This window comes from Dreissena polymorpha, chromosome 15 (assembly GCF_020536995.1).
Source record: "Dreissena polymorpha isolate Duluth1 chromosome 15, UMN_Dpol_1.0, whole genome shotgun sequence".
Lineage (NCBI taxonomy): Eukaryota > Metazoa > Mollusca > Bivalvia > Myida > Dreissenidae > Dreissena > Dreissena polymorpha.
The window spans coordinates 48,101,217-48,120,273 of record NC_068369.1 but is presented as its reverse complement, the minus strand read 5'-3'; the positions used below and the strand labels follow the sequence as shown (position 1 = coordinate 48,120,273).

Sequence of the window (19,057 nt, the reverse complement as noted above, 5' to 3'; positions counted from 1 at the left end):
AACAGCAATTTTATCCTAAATGGATAATTGAGTTTCCATGGTTTGAACTTGACGAAGAAAAGCAAAAACTGTTTACTCTATGCATCAAAATAACTTTCTGCTATTCACTTATTTTATACTGATAAATCCTGATTAGACAGTTACATGACACAATTGTGTTTATTTGCTATGTCATTTATGGTCTTGTAGACATCAGATTCGCGCTAGTTCATTTTAAGAGGAGCTGGTCCGACGGTCTTGATGTAAAAAAAGTTAATGTCTAACCCTGTTACAGCATTACCGTAAAAGGTTGTGTATAAGGTGCACATTTTTACCCCCAAATTTAATTTTAAAAACTTAATGCGCGTTATGCATAACTACAGCCATGCCAAGACATTTTTTCCCTGTCAGTTACCCAGTTACTGTAACTCGCATCATTCTGTTCCCCGTTGTTTTAACTGTAACTATGTTAATAATTGTGTTATATTTACGATCTGAATATACATGTAGTTGGACAAACGTTATAAAGTTTACATTAATATTTTCTATCTTTTTCAGGTACATACAGAGCATTGAAATCAAATAAATTTGAAGAAGAAAATGAAAAACAAGGAAGCCATTTTTATTTAAACTTTTTCGGACAAACTAAGTTTTCGGACACCCCCTTTTTTAGCAAAAATAATTATTTTTCGTGACTCTTTTTTTTCGGACACACAAATTTTAGTCCGTTATTTATGTCTCTAAGTTTTCGGACAGTATATTTTACAGCACTATTTTACCAAATTTCGAACTTGTTTTCGATATCTAATGACACTTCGATCATGGGGTTTTACAACCAGATTAACATCATAAAACATTGCGGGTGCATGCCTGAGGGCAATGGACCATTACATTTGCGTTATGGGGCAAATAACCTTGTAAACCGGTATTAAACAATGGTTTCGCCCGATAGCATAAGCGTTATGACAATTACCAGGGGTAGGGCCAATTAACAGTTCAATTATCTACCGCAATGGTACTACCCCTTCTCAGTAAAATAACTGTGACAAATACTAATTGTTTCAAATTGTGATGCTGCCTATTACAAGTTTTACGAACAATGGAAGGTGTTACACAACAACTATCGGAAATGAACAAACAAAGAATTCATAGTTTGCTTTTTTATTGCGTTAATTACAGGTTCATACAAGCGTGTATCGGTACATCACATGCTCATTTTTGAACTCGTTGGTCAAAGTACAACCTTGAATTAACTTTCTGTCAAATAAATTAAGCATTTACAATTATTTAAAATGCAGTGCAAACATGTATAACTGCAGGGGTGGCGAAATCAAATGTCCGAGTTGCCCGAGTCGTACATTTGCTTGTCTTGGTAACTGATTTTTTTTAATTAAGTTGTCCGTGGACAACAAGTTTTTTTTTTAAATCGGGTCCAGGTATACAAAAAAATACATTGTATTAAAGCCGTAATTAAGTTTTACAAAACTGGATGTTGACATGCGATTACATTGTCAGTGCTATTTGCAGAGCAATCAAGCTAAAATACGGGCACTCTCCTGCGCAGTGATCTCCCTTATTCTATAAGAGACCAGGAGCATGCCGCATTTTTAACATTCGGCCCGACTGTTAGACATTGTACAGACTGGTTTCTTTTTTTTATAATCAGACGGAAATAAAAAGTATCAAAACACGGTCTAACTTGTTATTTAAGACGACTTTAATGGTAAAAATGGAACATTTAGTTTTTTTTAATCTTCAACAACTGAGCAGAAACCCCAAGCTTTGAGCAGTCCACCTCCCAAAAAAACTAAGAAAGATTATGATAAAAAATATGATCTAAGTAAACGCACCAGAACTTTTTTAAGAAACGTGGCTCACAGATTTTCAATGGTTACCAGTTGATGATAATCAAATGGCTACCAGTAGCGGCGCAGAGCCTCAGTCTGATGAAGTCGACATATTGGACTAGTTTAATTAGTTAAGATTACGATGTACTTATGTTCAACACATGTTTTTATAACAATAGCTTTGCAAGATTAAAAGTTTTAGAAAGTCTTTATATTGTTTATAATATACTGCTATAATGAATGTACTATTGAAATACAACTATAAACAGAACTAGCAAATCATACTCATTTTGGTATATTCCACATTGTTTTACATTAATCATGTAATCATATAATTCATATAAACATTAACAGACAAGTGTAGTTCAGCAACGGACAAGTTAAATTTCTTAATGGTTGTCCGTGGACAAGTATAGTTTTTTGAGATTTCGCCACCCCTGAACTGTAATGTATACTATACGGCATGGTATTTTACAAGCGCGTGCTATTACCGGTAGTCGTTGATACAATTGACGCTATTTTCGAGAAATTCCATTTCCGACTCTTAGTTTTCGGACACCTGTATTTTGTTAATATTTTTCGTATCTAAGTTTTCGGACACGAACAAAATTAATTATTTTTAAGTGTCCGAAAACATAGAGTAATTACGGTAAATATTTTCCCCATAAAAACTGCCACTAAAGCCCTGAAATGTTTTCCCCAAAACCAACTTTTCATGCTACTTTTTGCCCCTTTTTGCATAAACCGCGCATTAAATCCCCTCTTTGAATTTACCGCACCACGCCACTATGCCCTCCTGGGAAAAACAGTACTAATTGTTCTACAATTCAAAAGTTAGGTTCTAATCAATCACATGATTCAACATCAGAACACATCAAAATTTCACAACAGTCTGTTACAACACAGATTGAGACGATGTAAAAAAAACAGTCATCTTACCTTGCTAAAACTTGTTTACAATGGAGACAAGGTATATTGCTGAATTGAAACAAGAACAGAATATGCAGTCAATATACAATATTATAATGTGAATTCATGTTAGCTAAAGTTTGCTACTTCTCATAAAATCCAGGTTATGTTAAATCACAGCGATTAGTATACTTGGCATTTTCCATTGCAAAAACTTTTCATTTTTTTTTTCGTGAACCGTAGACGTCGTGTTTGAAGCTTGAATTAATATCATTATTCTGCCAGCACACTATACAGAGCTCCAGATAAGGTTTCGGGTCAATTAGTTTTCACTACAAGATTGTTTTTCCTCCAAAATTCATCATTTTCAATTAGTTGGTTTTTTTACAATGAAAAATATATAATAACAAACTAAACTTTTAACTCCATTGACCTTTGCATGAGGTACTGTGTGCATACCTTTCCTTTCTGGATTTAAAAGCCCTCTCTTGCCCAGACAGACGCCACTTTGTGTTTAATACAAGAAGAATATCGACATCCGAGCCTTCAATCTGTAACCAGGGAAAGTCAATTTTCCATGCCGCGATCTGTTTTTGCATGATACCGCGATGTTTGGGTTTGGAGATCGTCTATTCCACCTCATCAACCGCTTTTGACACTATATAAGATAATAGACTGCCAACTATAGACTTTGGACTTTGTTTCCCCCCGTGAAATGAAACCAAGTATACTTGGCGCTGTCCCAGAATGAAGTTTTGTTTCAGCTCATCCACGCTTTGCAGCTGCCATGTTTATTTTTGTAAACAGAAGAGCGGAAACGGAAATGCTTATATTATTGGTTACAATAAACTAATTCACGGATCCCGAATCGGAAATCTCATTATCATTTAACTTTCGCTGCGCAGAACTCGGAAATTCCGTACGATCAAACGACCGGTCATAATTTGGATCCGTCTTTCTCAATTAGTTTTGATACGATGGATTTTGATTTTCTTTTAGTTTTTCTTAAAAAAAAAAATGTAATAATGATAAAACGATGCTTATCTGGAGCTCTGACTATATCAAGTAAATTGTCTTAATTTGCGCATAAGGGATATATTTATGACCTGTGTGTTGTTATTTATGATAGAAAATAGTTTATGTTGCTCATTTTACATGTACCTTTTAAAGTACCACCTGAATTCTGGGCAGCAGACTTGACATGAAATATGCTGTAACCAGTTGCAACTCCCAGCGACACGATGGGTCAATAGCTGGGAGTTGGATTATTGCAATTAAGATTGTGCGATGTCCAAAAGAATGGACACGAACTGACTTAAGATAAGATAATTTTGAGTAGGCAAGACATATACAGACAACATAAGCCATTAAAGGGATCTTTTCACGGTTTGGTAAATTGACAAAATTGAAACAAGGGCTGTTTGTAAAACATGCATGCCCCCCATATGGGCTGTCCGTTGTAATGGCAGCCATTGTGTGAATATGATTTTTGTCATTGTGACCTTGACCTTTGACCTAGTGACCTGAAAATCAATAGAGGTCATCTGCGAGTCACGATCAATGTACCTATGAAGTGTCATGATCCTAGGCAAAAGCGTTCTTGAGTTATCATCCGAAAATCATTTTACTATTTCGGGTCACCGTGACCTTGACCTTGTGACCTCAAAATCAATAGGGGTCATCTGCAAGTCATGATCAATCTACCTATGAAGTTTCATGATCCTAGGCGTATGCGTTCTTGAGTTATCATCCGAAAACCATTTTACTATTTCGGGTCACCGTGACCTTGACCTTTGACATAGTGACCTCAAAATCAATAGGGGTCATATGCAAGTCATGATCAATCTACCCATGAAGTTTCATGATCCTAGGCAAATGCGTTCTTGAGTTATCATTCAAAAACCATTTTACTATTTCTGGTCACCGTGACCTTGACCTAGTGACCTCAAAATCAATAGGGGTCATCTGCGAGTCATGATCAATGTACCTATGAAGTTTCATGATCCTAGGCCCAAGCGTTCTTGAGTTATCGTCTGACAACCACCTGGTGGACGGACCGACCGACAGACCCATCATGAGCAAAGCAATATACCCCCTCTTCTTCGAAGGGGGGCATAAAAAGTTGTTTCAGATTCGCAAATTTTCGGTTTATTTATGATATTTGTGAGGAAACAGTATTACTGAACATTTGCCATGGTCTAATATAGCCATCATATGCATCTTTTGACGATTTAAAAACCTAACAAGAGCACAGCCTTGCGGTGCAGACCGCTCATCTATTTTCTTTTTTATATTTAAAAAAAAAAATTGGGGGTGGGGTGGGGTTGGGGTATAGTGTGAGGGTGTGGTGGTAATTTGTGAAATGATCTTAAAAAAAAAAAAAATATTTAGGGAGGGGGGGGGGGGGGGGGATTCGGGTGGGGGGAGGGGGGTGGGGGGGGGGGGATTCTTGGGTGCGATGGTTGGATGGTAGGGCTGTCACGATTCACCGGTTTATCGCGGTGCATGTTGTGAACAAGGGACAAAATTATCACAAAACCAGGTTTTCATTGTGAAAAAAAATCTGATAAAGGGAGACAACTCAAACTGAACTTTTGAAATGAACAAACAAAATTAACCCCCTTTGTAAGTTTGTTTTAAAATAAATCTATTTTTAGTCGTGGCGACCTTGACATTGGAGATATTGACGTGATTCTTTCGTGCGACACACAGTCCCATGATGGTGAACAAATGTGGCAAAGGATTTTAAAATCTCATAATGAATGACATAGTTATAGCCCAGACAAGCTCATTTATGGCTATTTTTTACCTTTGAACTCAAAGTGTGACCTTGACCTTGGAGATATTGACGTAATTTTTTCGCGCGACACACCGTCTAATGATGGTTAACAAATGTGCCAAATGATTTTAAAATCTCACGATGAACGACAAAGTTATGGCCCGGACAAGCTTGTTCCGCCCGCCAGCCAGCCAGCCAGCCAGCCAGCCCGCCCGCATTCGCCAATCTAATAACCAGTTTTTTCCTTCGGAAAACCTGGTTAAAAAAATAATTAAGTACAGGTAAATTGTTTGTATGCATTGAATTTCTCCTCAATAATATCTATACAACCATAGATTTTCTTGTTGAAATTGTTGTAGCGTATATGATATATAGCCCTTAAAATTTAAATCATACAAAAAATACGAAGGGCAATAACACTTATTTAGGTGTAGGGCTATGGCTTTTGTGCATGGCACTTCTTTTCATTGATATATATATATATATATATATATATATATATATATATATATATATATATATATATATATATAGTTATCCCATGAACACGCTGCACAATCCGTTATATATAACGGATTGTGCAGCGTGTTCATGGGACCAAAGAGAGCAAAACTTGAAGAATTGTCTGATTCGTCGGATTGCTCGAAGTCAAACTCGAATGAGGAAGTCATGGAGGAGGATAAAAGATATTTCTTAAAATCAATAGACGATAAACTGTCGCTGATATTGACCGCAATTAACGATTTGAGCGTGGCAATTGCAAAAAATAATAATACTGCCATTAGGAAAGATGACATTGTCGCTGACATAAAATCAGCTGTACATGAAATTTCTCAAAATATACCGAAGCCCGAAATATCCGTGAACCACGAAAATAACGAGGAAAACAATAACATATTTGAAAGAGAAGCACTAAAAATAAAAATGGAAATATCAAATATATGGCACAACAAAATGGAAATACGAAAAAGTACGTACTGGTCCATGATAAAAAATAAAGGCCATTTTGAAAAATATTCTAAATGGTTAAGGTCAACTCCAATGGTAATACCAAAACATTTACAGAAGAAAGAAATACCAAATGAAAATATCGATCAGAAATCAGTTAGAGAAAGGGCCGTATTGAATGACTTCAATATCCAAACAGAATTGCAGTCATTACGTGCTTCTTCAAACTGTGAGAAATTCAAGCGCATCGACGACGAAATATTCAAATTGATACATTCAAAATGCAACGGAAGAACAGCACGGACACTGGTAGAACTTTGGAAAACGGAAACGCAACGAAATGAAGAAATTTCACATAAAAGATGGGGAAACAATGAAAAATGGCTTTCAAAATACGAAGAAGAATTCATAAAGGAACATGAAAATAAAAATCCATTCTTTAAAAAACAAGACTTCGTAAACAAAAATCAACCCTCTTCATATGCGGATGCTGTCCGCAAAAATACCACCAACTACCAAAATCTGAAAACAACATACAACTACAACAGTCAAGAAAGAAACACAAATAAACAACATTCGCAAAGAAGAAACCTGCAACAAAATCAAACAAGCTGTTTACAAAATATAGATGTGGAAAGTATTGTAAGAGAAGTTCTTTTAAAAATTAATAATACCAACATCGAATTACATAACAATTTCCAAAGAAACAATTCCACTTCAAACAGAAGCAATATAAGAGATAACACAAGGTCTTCATACAGAAGAAACTATAGAAACAACAACAATACGAGCGACGACATATTGCAAGATAACGACGACAAACCAAGCGAATTTAACGTTGATTTTTTAGAAGGAGGCAGGGAGTGGAGCAGTCCGACATAGAAACTTTAGGTAACCTAGCTGAAAATTCAAAATTATTTACATTTTTTTTTCAAAAAGATCATTATCTCAAACTAAAATTGACGTCTTATTAAGGGGTTTTAAATTTACACCAACACCTAAATATAAAAATGATTCTTATGATCAAATAAAAGATGTGGATGATTTTCATAGATCACTTAGGCTTAAAGAGTTTTTTAATAATAGTGATCATAATAATACAAACAATTCTATTGTAAACAAGGGACAAAATTGTCACAAAACCAGGTTTTCATTGTGAAAAAAAAATCTGATAAAGGGAGAAAAATCAAACTGAACTTTTGAAATGAACAAACAAAATAAACCCCCTTTGTAAGTTTGTTTTTAAAAAAAATCTATTTTTAGTCGTGGCGACCTTGACATTGGAGATATTGACGTGATTCTTTCGTGCGACACACCGTCCCATGATGGTGAACAAATGTGCCAAATGATTTTAAAATCTCACAATGAATGACATAGTTATGGCCAGGACAAGCTCATTTATGGCCATTTTTGACCGTTGAACTCAAAGTGTGACCTTGACCTTGGAGATATCGACGTAATTATTTCGCGCGACACACCGTCCAATGATGGTGAACAAATGTGCCAAATGATTTTAAAATCTGACAATGAACGACATAGTTATGGCCCGGACAAGCTTGTTCCGCCCGCCCGCCAGCCAGCCCGCCCGCATTCGCCAATCTAATAACCAGTTTTTTCCTTCGGAAAACCTGGTTAAAAAAATCGCACCGCGGTACGGCGTTGCCGCACCGTTTTTTTAAATATTATTATATTATCACAGATATAAATACATTACATAATTATTTTGATTTAGATATCGTTTTGAAAAACGAAAAGCGATTCAAAAGGGCTAAATAAATAATCCGTTAATATCCAGGTCAAGCAAGCGCTTCCACTTGTAGATGTTTAACTTTCACGTTTGAAATACGGCGATGTATGGGTCCGTACCTTTTTTGGAATTAGGGACAGATTTCCTTTGCAAATAAGTTAATAATTATCCAAAAGATGTTTATTCTATTTCTTATTTTCTTTCTTTAGTATATCGATCGTTCAAAGCATGGCACTTCCGAATCATGTTATCTTAAGATTCTGAATAAGTCGAGGAAGAGTCAGAACGCTACAGATTTTCAATACTGGGCCCGCTGACTCCGCATTTTGAACATGCCCTTGAAGCGTTCGATTTACACAGATCGTAGTCACAGCTATTGTAAACAACATGGCGGACATTTTAGAAAAAGACGCAAATAATAACAATGACTACTTCTATCAAGTTTATTACAGTTACTTATACAGTTTCTAGTCATACTATGATACCAGTTTTTTCTGATTATTGAGTTTAATAACGTTTGTAAAACTTGTTATTCTGCTGTTTTCTTCACAGATACATATTCTGTAAAATATCGCGGTACGTACCGCCATACAGTGTTGCCGTACCACAATATACCGCGGTACGCTCACGGCGTATCGTGACAGCCCTATTGGAAGGTATTTCAAACATAAAATAATAAAAATAAATTTTTGTGTTTTTTAACAGTTTCAAAAAAATATAAATTGGAGGGGGTGGGGTGGGGGGGGGGGGGATATAGTGTGAGGGTGTGGTGGTCATGTGTGAGATGATCTATTAAAAAAAAATAATAATAAAAAAATAAATTGGGGAGGGGGAGGGGGGGGGGGGGGGGGGGAGGGCGGAGGAGGGCGGAGGGGGGGGGAGGGCACGGGGGATGGTTTGGGTGGAGTCTATTGTGGTATGTCAGGTAAGAGTATTTTTGTCAAAGTATCAATCAAATCTATTCATAAATAAAGAAGTTAAGGTAATTTTAGCAAAATTTAATAATTTGACCATTTGAGAGTCAAGGTCATTCAAAGGTCAAGGTAAAATTCAACTTGCCAGGTACAGTAACCTCATGATAGCATGAAAGTACTTGAAGTCTTAAAGCAATAGCCTTGATACTTAAGAAATAAAGTGGATCAAAACACAAAATTTAAACATACAGTGCTCCAGCTAGGCCTAAATCGAAGGGCGCCGCGCCCTGCCCTCCCGAACCTCCGCCCTGCCCTCCCGAACCTCCGCCCTGCCCCCCCCCCCCGCCCCCCCCCCTTAAAAAAAAAAAAAAAAAAATTTTTTTTTTTTTTTTTACATATGATAATTCATAAATCCCTTATTACATTGTAATTAGTTTAATCCACATTGTAGACATTATATTTGAATTGTTTAATAATAATGGGAATAATACAATTATTTATAACATATAAATTAACATGCAATAGAAAGCATTCCAGAAACACCCGCGCGCTCGAACGTGCCCTTTTCACAAAATACTGCGCGTCGAAAGTGCCCTTTTCACAAAATACTGCGCGTCGAAAGTGCCCTTTTGACAAAAAAGCCACCCTGCCCTTTTCAAATTCTAGCTGGAGCACTGACATATATTCAAAGTTACTAAGTCAAAAAAGGGCCATAATTCCGTAAAAATGACAACCAGAGTTATGCAACTTGTCCTTTTACTGTACCCTTATGATAGTTTGCGAGTGTTCCAAGTATGAAAGCAATATCTATGATACTTTAGGGGTAAAGTGGACCAAAACACAAAACTTAACCAAATTTTCAATTTTCTAAGTATAAAGGGCCCATAATTCCGTCCAAATGCCATTCAGAGTTACATTACTTTGCCTGCACAGTCCCCTTATGATAGTTAATAGGTGTTGCAAGTATGAAAGAAATAGCTTTCAGGGGTTCTGAAATATGCTGTCCGAGTTGTCCGAGTCGTCAATTACCCCTTCAGGGCAAGCAGCTTTTGAAAAGCTGGCTTGTCCGGGGACAAGTAGAATTTCCGTGGTAAATTTTGTTTCGAGAACGAAACTTCAATATTTTCCGAAAATAAAAAACGAACTAGCACACTTTTTAAACTGGAGGTAGGTTATTTTCCAATAATAATTATTTAATGTAGTAAACAAGTCCACGCGTATATAGCAAAAGCCAATCACGCATAAGGTAACATTTATAGTAGAGAAACCAGCGCACGTGTACAGCAACAGCCAATCACGCATTAGATAACATTTTTCGTAAATTGCAAATGGCCGCAAACATGTTTTACCGACCTGCATTGGATTTTAAAAAATAAAACCACTTTAACGTCAAGCCATGACGCTAATCACACCAATGATAAATCAGTTTAGCTTCGGAAAAGAAGAGAAAAGCCAAGTATGAATATGATAAAGCATACGACGCCAAGCGGAAACGAGAATTTGTTGAGTCTTGGCTAATTGAATTTCCTTGGATTGAAAACGTTACGGGTGTGTGTAAATGTAAACTTTGTAAGGAGTTTCCTTTATAAGCGGATAATTATATACTTATATTTAGCGGAGATTATTTTATTTCAAGTGAATTTTCTAGTCATGTTGAGATTATTAAATATCCGAGATGGTATCACAGGGCCCTCAATCTATCAAATCTGCCGCCGAATTTCAGCGGCAGTCCCCCACCTGAAAAGTATACTTTTTCCCCTTTTAGGGGGAAAAATTCCCCCTAAAATTTTTTTTTTTTTTTTTTTTTTTTTTTATAGAAAGATGTGTCTCATGATTATTATATCTCAATTCTATTTCAATTTAATCTTTTCAAACATACTAACTTATGAAAAATGCAATGAATATAGTGCAAACATGTACAAATGTAATAATGAGAAAGTAAGTAAATAAATCCCCCAAAAAGGGAAACGCCGCGAAAATTCCCCCTCCTAAGGGCTGCGGACCCCTTCCCCCAAAGTAGTGTGAGGGCCCTGTATCATGTGACTTAAACGTGTTCTAATTGTTTGCACATCTTGCTTGTATTTTCTAGTTAACTATGTATATAATCAAAAATAGAACTTAACAAAAGTGTATTTTTGTATTATTTGCTTAATTAGTAATGATGTGTTCCTTTATTTATCTTAAAAGTACGGACAAGTACTTCTTTGGTACAGACAAGTGAATTTGTGGGTCCAACTTGTCCGTGGACAAGTTGACTCATAAAATATTTCAGAACCTCTGGCTTTGATACTGTAGGAATAAAGTGGACCTAAACACAAAACTTAACCAAATGTTCAATTTTCAAAGTATAAAAAGGGCACATAATTCTGTCAAAATGCCAGTCAGAGTTACATTACTTTGCCTGCACAGTCCCCTTATGATAGTTAGTAAGTGTTACAAGCATGAAAGCAATAGCTTTGATACTTAAGGAATAAAATGGACCTAAACACAAAACTTAACCAAAATTTTCAATTTTCTAAGTATAAAAAAGGCACATAATTCTGTCAAAATGCATGCCAGAGTTATCTAACTTTGCCTGCCCAGTCCCCTCATGATAGTAAGTAAGTGTTCCAAGTTTGAATGCAATAGCATTGATACTTTCTTAGAAAAGTGGACCTAAACGCAAAACTTAACCAAAATTTTCAATTTTCTAAGTACAGGGTTTTTTTTGGCCCGATTTTATAGCCGAAATTCGGCTATGTTCCCAATCCCAAAAAGTATACTTTTTTCCCAAAATGTGGAAAAAAATTCCCAATTGCCAAAAAAAAAAAAAAAAAATTTTTTTTTTTTTTTTTTTTTAGAAAGAAGTCTTATGTGTATTTTATCTCAATTTTTATTCAATTACATTTAACAATTATATGATTTTTTTTCTTTTAATTTGAATGATTATAAAGAGTTAAATCAAATTTAGTATTTCCCTAATCAGTGGACTTTTCGTGTGGAAAAAAAGGCTATGAATTTATTTTCCCAATTTCATGAAAATGCCGATAAAATTCCCAATTCCAAAGCCATGGGCTATCTTCCCAAAAAGTGGAAAAAAAAACCTGAAGTATAAAAAGGGCACATAATTCTGTCAAAATGCATGCCAGAGTTATCTAACTTTGCCTGCCCAGGCCCCTTATGATAGTAAGTAAGTGTACCAAGTTTGAATGCAATAGCATTGATACTTTTTGAGAAAAGTGGACCTAAACACAAAACTTAACCAAAATTTTCAATTTTCTAAGCATAAAAAGGGCACATAATTCTGTCAAAATGCATGCCAGAGTTATCTAACTTTGCCTGCCCAGTCCCCTCATGATAGTAAGTAAGTGTTCCAAGTTTGAATGCAATAGCATTGATACTTTCTTAGAAAAGTGGACCTAAACGCAAAACTTAACCAAAATTTTCAATTTTCTAAGTATAAAAAGGGCACATAATTATGTCAAAATGCATGCCAGAGTTATCTAACTTTGCCTGCCCAGTCCCCTCATGATAGTAAGTAAGTGTACCAAGTTTGAATGCAATAGCATTGATACTTTCTGAGAAAAGTGGACCTAAACGCAAAACTTAACCGGACGCCGACGCCAACGCCAAGGTGATGACAATAGCTCATAATTTTTTTCAAAAAATAGATGAGCTAAAAATTATAAAGCGTTGCAACGCTTAACGATTGAATAATTTGGAGAGTCTGTTGTTGTCGTTTAAATTTGTGAAACTACGGAGATTGCTTATATAAAGTATAAAATACACATTTTATTTATGCTTGGCAGGATGGCTCAGTTGGCTTAGAATGCGTTTTTACTTCAGGGTTCTGGGGGTCACTGGTTCGAGCCCTGCTGCGGGCTTCTTTTATTTTCCTTTTTTAATTTTTATTTTTGTTTTCTTACTGGAGCTTTTAAAATTTAATGTTTACATTTATCAATATAAAGCATTTTATTTTTTAATAACTAACTTCAAAACATGCCAAAATCTGTAAAAAGGCTCCTTTCACTTTCAGGCTTTTGAACTGACTACTTGCAATGTTGTTATTCGCCAATCTATATTGTGTCAAAGACATCACAAGTCAACACATGAAAAAGTTCTCCAATATGAAAGTATTGTATTATATTAACGAGTATTCGGCCTGATTCAGTTTGTTATTTATTTTTAAACCTTTTATTACCTTGGGAGGGAAAGGATAATCATGATAACATCGTTCATTTTCTTAACAAGTTGCCGTAAAAAAGCGTTGCCTATAAGTGGTTATGTAATAATGTGTAAATACAATACAAAGTGATATACCTGCATCATTTTTACAGACGTGTTGCTTGATATAACTGAAAATTGAAAGAAAACAGTAAATGTTTTTGAACGCTGATTTAGACTTTAGTGTGGATTTTCGCTGTTAACTCCCTTTCAATGTGGCTTCAACGTGTCAAACCGGTCCCCTTTACAAACGGCGTATTTAAAATGAAAGGAGTATCGCTTTCTTTGATCCTGGTATGATCAGTATGTGTTAATTCGCATACCTGGTATGATATTGAATATCAACTTTGAATGATGTATATAATGGATGTTATGTTACTGTAGGTTAATAAATATGATCAAATATGTTTAAAATGATTTATTACAAATTTTGGTGTCTATGGTAAATATAATTGTAATGAAGTGTTTGTGAGTTTTAAATATGAGTGTCGTTTGCATCGTTAATATACTGTAAATCATAAATATACTTGTTTATTAATATGTATACATAAGTATATTTATGTAGTTAATTACAACCGTGTTAACATGCAACAAGTAGAATTATGTATTATATAAATAAAAATGAGTTGTGTCATTAGCATTATATGTGTTCATAGCCCGTTCAATAAATATTTATAATGAAGTGCTGTTATTTGTAATGTATGCACCATGTCTATGCATAACAATTAAAAATAATTTTATGTGAATTTAAAAGCATGGCCTATAATACAAATAATACATTAAAAAAAACGTTGGTCATTTACGTTTTAAATACTAATGATTGGCTAATTTTATTCTTGAATTAAAATGTAATTTATGACGCAAGTTTATTCTGGTTCTTAAGCAACAAGACCCTTATATGGTATATGGTATTTTCAAATTTTATTAACACGCATTTTGTTTACACATTCAAATTCACACTTTCAGAGTTGCATCATTTGGCAATGGGTCTAATGGCGTTTCGGCCAGCGTAGCTCAAGACAGTCTGCGCTGTATGGTCAGGAGCTACACTGTCCGCTGTAAAATCACAATAGGCTTTATGGTCTCATAGAAGATCCCCTGAACACACTGCGAAATGCAGACTTGGCTATAGCAACGCTGGCAGAATGACATAAGATCCATTTTTGCATGACGCAGGGCTTTTAAAATCTCATAACGCCTTGTAAATGGAACATCTAAGCACAATACTTTTCGATAGGAAATAGACGATAGAAGTCAAACTGTGTTATTTATAGCAATCTGGCAAATTTTCACAGTCCATTCGGAATTATTTCCAGACGGGCTGACCGAGTATGCCAAACATTGCGGTTAGATAATTCACCGATTTCCCTATTATCACGACACCATTCTATTTCGGAAGTGAATATTTTCTTATCGTGAAAGCAATACTGTGTTTACAACATTTATCGACAGTCGATTATGTCTTCCCTGATTAAGTAACCGAGTACTAAACACTGTGAATCAGCAAACAATTTTTGCGCAAAAGTATCTTGTGGAGGATCCCGGAAATATTATATGTAAGGAGGTGAACGTGGGTTTGCAACGGCATATGCAGCAAAGGGTCATTGAATAACATAATGTCGTTATCATTTATTTATATTATGTAAAATAATTCTCACTATGAAATCACTTGAAATCCATTTAAAACCTACATTTATCATGAAATTATCATCTTGAAAAACAACAATGTTGTTATTTCATTGAATAGAGGTGACAGTACAAGAAGCGATGTGTCCCAATATGATTCACCCCTATACGATTGTTGGGAATTTGTACATGTTACGACGCTTTCGCGCCATTGCACGGAACGTCACGTGACGTTAACGTCATACTAGTATATGTGAGTACGTTGTTTTGATACATTGAGATTTGAAATAGATTCAGAACTAGACACAACGCTTTCTTCCTTTTATACGATCACAAGACATTTTGGTGCCATAGTCTTGCACTGGTTAGCTTCTACACGTGCTCTACCAAGATTTGTGAAAAACCGTTTTGATGAAATAAGTTCACTTCTACCAAATCATGAGTGGCGATATTGTCCAACACAAGATAATCCCGTCGACCTGTTAACCCGCAGAATCTCAGCAGAGCAGTTCATGCAAAGCGATCTTTGGGTCAAAGGACCGCGTTGGGTAATGGATCCCGGAAGTTGGCCGGCATGGGAACCCAAGAACACAGATAGCTGTCTGCGTGGCAGAAACATGTTGCCATCCGTCAATGCAAGCGGTTATTGAACCAGATCAACAGGAAGTTCATGGAGTTGAAGCGATGATTTGCATGGCGAAATACAGTAGTTAACAGCAGTTACTGCGCGTGACAGCATATGTATTACGATTTATCAAGAAAGAACAAAAACCTATCACAGTCTAGATCATTGACCGCATCTGAGCTACTTAATGCAGAGAAAGTATGGATATCGAGTGTTCAACTCTCTTCATATAAAGAAGAAATTCAATGTCTTCGAGATGGCCATTCACGAGCGCCACTGGTGAAACAACTGAAATTGTTCATTGATGATAGGGGCTTACTGCGATGTGGAGGACGTATACATAATGACCCGGTTACAGAGACTGAAGTTTCCGTATCTATTACCACAGAGACATGCATTCACTCGACTAGTGGTGATGGACGCTCATGAAAGAATTCTACATTCTGGTCCAAACTCGACAGTGACTTTCATACGTCAGAAATACTGGATTCATGCAGTTAGACGATGTTTACAGCATGTGCTTAACAAATGCGTGCCATGTAGAAGAGTTGTAGGCAAGCCATACTTTGCACCGGATCCACCACCGTTACCCGCCGTGAGAGTGGAAGAAGCAGACCAATTCACTGTGACTGGTGTTGACTTTTCCGGAGCGTTACGGGTACGTGGTACAGACGGTCAGGACACGAAGGCATACATTTGCCTGTTTACATGTGCTTTCACACGTGCAGTGCATCTGGAGCTGGTACCCGATTTGTCCACAGAGACGTTCTTATAAGCCTATCGCAGATTCTGTAGTCGACGATCAGTACCGCGGATGATGATTTCAGACAATGGAACAACATTTGTAGGTGCAGCGAACCAAAGTAAGCTTCTTTTCGCGTCCGAGAGAATCCATACGGAACTTAGCAGAATAGGAACAGAGTGGTGCTTCATCATCAAACGTGCTCCATGATATGGAGGCTGGTGGGAGCGTTTGATTGGGGTAACGAAAACGTCTATCAAGAAAGTGCTAGGACGCTCTTACGTTGACTACCATACGTTATCGACTGTGATCACGGAAATAGAAGCTGTTATAAATGATCGACCCCTGACCTACATCAGCACCGCGCACTTGCAGCCGCTGACCCCTTCTCATCTTGTTTCCGGTCGCCGAATCACAGTGCTACCCTACAGCCGTGACGTGGATTTGCATTCTCAAAAAATCATCCCCAGAGAGAACATTTCCAAACGAGCGCGAATGAAGCAAAAACTCATCGACGATTTCCGCTGCATATGGAGAAGAGAATACCTCACAGCTTTACGCGAAAACCAGCGGATTTCCGGGCGTAATGAGCAGACGATTAAAGTCGGCGACAGCGTCATGGTACACGATGAAGGTCCACGGTGACGATGGAAATTGGCAAGGGTCTAGGCGCTCATCCAAGGCAACGACGGACTAGTACGAGCCGCAAACATTCGGACTGTCGGGGGAATAACGAATCGCCCAATCACCAAACTACATGTATATCCATTGGAGGTCGGAGACGAAACAGTAACATAAATTGACTGATAAATGTTGTAGCGAAAGACAATAATCGTGATAAAAACGTTTAGTTTAAAATGCATTTTCGTAACTGATTTAATATATATGTTGAATTAATAAAATTATTTGTTTAATGCTTCGATATTTTAAGTGCATATTGTTGTATTTCTATGTGTGCATTCACATTTTGCGGCCCCGAGTATGTTGGGAATTTGTACATGTTACGACGCTTTCGCGCCATTGCGCGGAACGCGTGACGTTGATGTCATATATGTTGTTTTGATACATTGAGATTTGAAATACTAGTAGTAGATTCAGATCTAGACACAACGCTTTCTTCCTTTTATACGATCACAAGACAATGATATTATTCATACATATCCGGCTATTTATTACTAATGGAACAAAACAGCTACCCCTTTTCAACACAAATATCAGTTTCACGAAACAGTTTACAGAACAGATCTCTGTTCTAAAAAATAATCTACAAGGGACCATTTTTTTATCATCATTCTCTGGAATGACATGCTACGAGAAATTAAAACGTCCTCCTGCAGTATGTGCTTAGCATTTTAAAATCTGATACAAACACTTCGCGCTAATGCATTGATTTACTTTTTTCAGTTGTCTTACTGGACTCTTTTAATCAGAGTGTTTCCAAGTTGAAGTTTTCCCTCGTTTGAGGCTGAACTTTATCGTTGATCTGCACGAATCTGTTAAAATGAACACTCCTTTCCTGATTAATGAATCACACGCGTTGGGATGAATTTGATGAATTTTGAATCATCGCAGATTTCTACTGCAATAAAGTAATTTAACTTTTTTCTTATATGGTTCATGATCTCGGTCATCACTCATGGTTTTCTACTGTAAGAAAAAGCTATAAGCAGTCATTTTTCAACGGAATACTGAAAAAATCTGTTTGATTTCCATGGAAATAACATATAGCACGAACAAATATAACGAAAATTATATAACATGGAGCACAGCATTGGAACAGAAAATGCAACAAATTGATGGCTTTTTAAAATCTTGTACTGTTTTCAGATTTCAAAGCCTTCCCTTAAACAAACATATGCCATAACATTTTTAGCGCTTTAGTTAGGTATTTTTAATCATGCATGGATCCAAATTTAAATATTATTTACAGGGCAAATTAGCTTTATTACATTACTCAGTATAAACATAGTAACTTGTAGACTTGACAGCTGCCATCATTTTCTCTTTCTCCATATTAGCATATCTTAAAATGTATGACAGTGCAACCATATAACGGCATCGTTTCAGTGGACAAAGACATTTATTAAATTAGGAGGAACGATGTAGACGATAATGTAACACATGAATAATTATGAACGCGGCGATTTTTCTACGTACGTCAGTCTATGCTGATGTGAAATAGTCGAGCTTGAGGCTCAGTCTACTTTTTTCCTTGTTTAAAAACCCGACCCCACAGCAAAAGAAGGGTATCTTATTTATGTGTACTGGCAAGCTGCTGTCATCACATTGGCTCGATTGGTCATTGTCGGCTCGGGTACTAATTAAATGTACCCCGGGTACTCTAAAGTTTACTTAAATGTATCCCGGATACGGAAAATATACTAAAACGTACCCGGGAATTATAACGCTAAATTGGTCGTTGTCGGCTTTTTTTCAAATTAATTATGTACATATTTATGTCAATATTCTGTAAAATTGCCATTATATTATGGAAACTCCTGCTCAAAAAGCGTTTAAAGGAAGTTTTTTCAATGAACGAGTACAGTCTTGATTGGCCGCGTACGTGTAAGTAGTACCCGAGCCGACAATGACCAATCGTGCATTACAGCGTGGATGCCGTGCAGCAAATTTTATGGTGGACCTATGAACGGAATGAAAACCCATATGGCGAGGCCAGACATTATTCTCTTCAACGCGGGTGAATAATTTGTTGTTCAACATGTTGGTATACCTATCGC

The 19,057-nt window shown here is 36.5% G+C and overlaps 1 protein-coding gene and 1 long non-coding RNA gene across 2 annotated transcripts in view; both read right to left on the bottom strand.

Annotated features, from left to right (window-relative positions):
• LOC127860236 (uncharacterized) overlaps positions 1-4,746 on the bottom strand; it is a 54,023-nt gene extending 49,277 nt beyond the window's left edge. Inside the window, exon 1 of the long non-coding RNA XR_008039647.1 lies at positions 4,680-4,746. This is a non-coding gene — a long non-coding RNA (uncharacterized LOC127860236). The remainder of the gene's footprint in view (positions 1-4,679) is intronic.
• LOC127860219 (uncharacterized) overlaps positions 1-13,544 on the bottom strand; it is a 55,549-nt gene extending 42,005 nt beyond the window's left edge. Inside the window, exon 1 of the mRNA XM_052398138.1 lies at positions 13,423-13,544. The gene's annotated coding sequence lies outside the window, so the exon portion shown is untranslated. The remainder of the gene's footprint in view (positions 1-13,422) is intronic.
• Between the last annotated feature and the right edge of the window lie 5,513 nt (positions 13,545-19,057).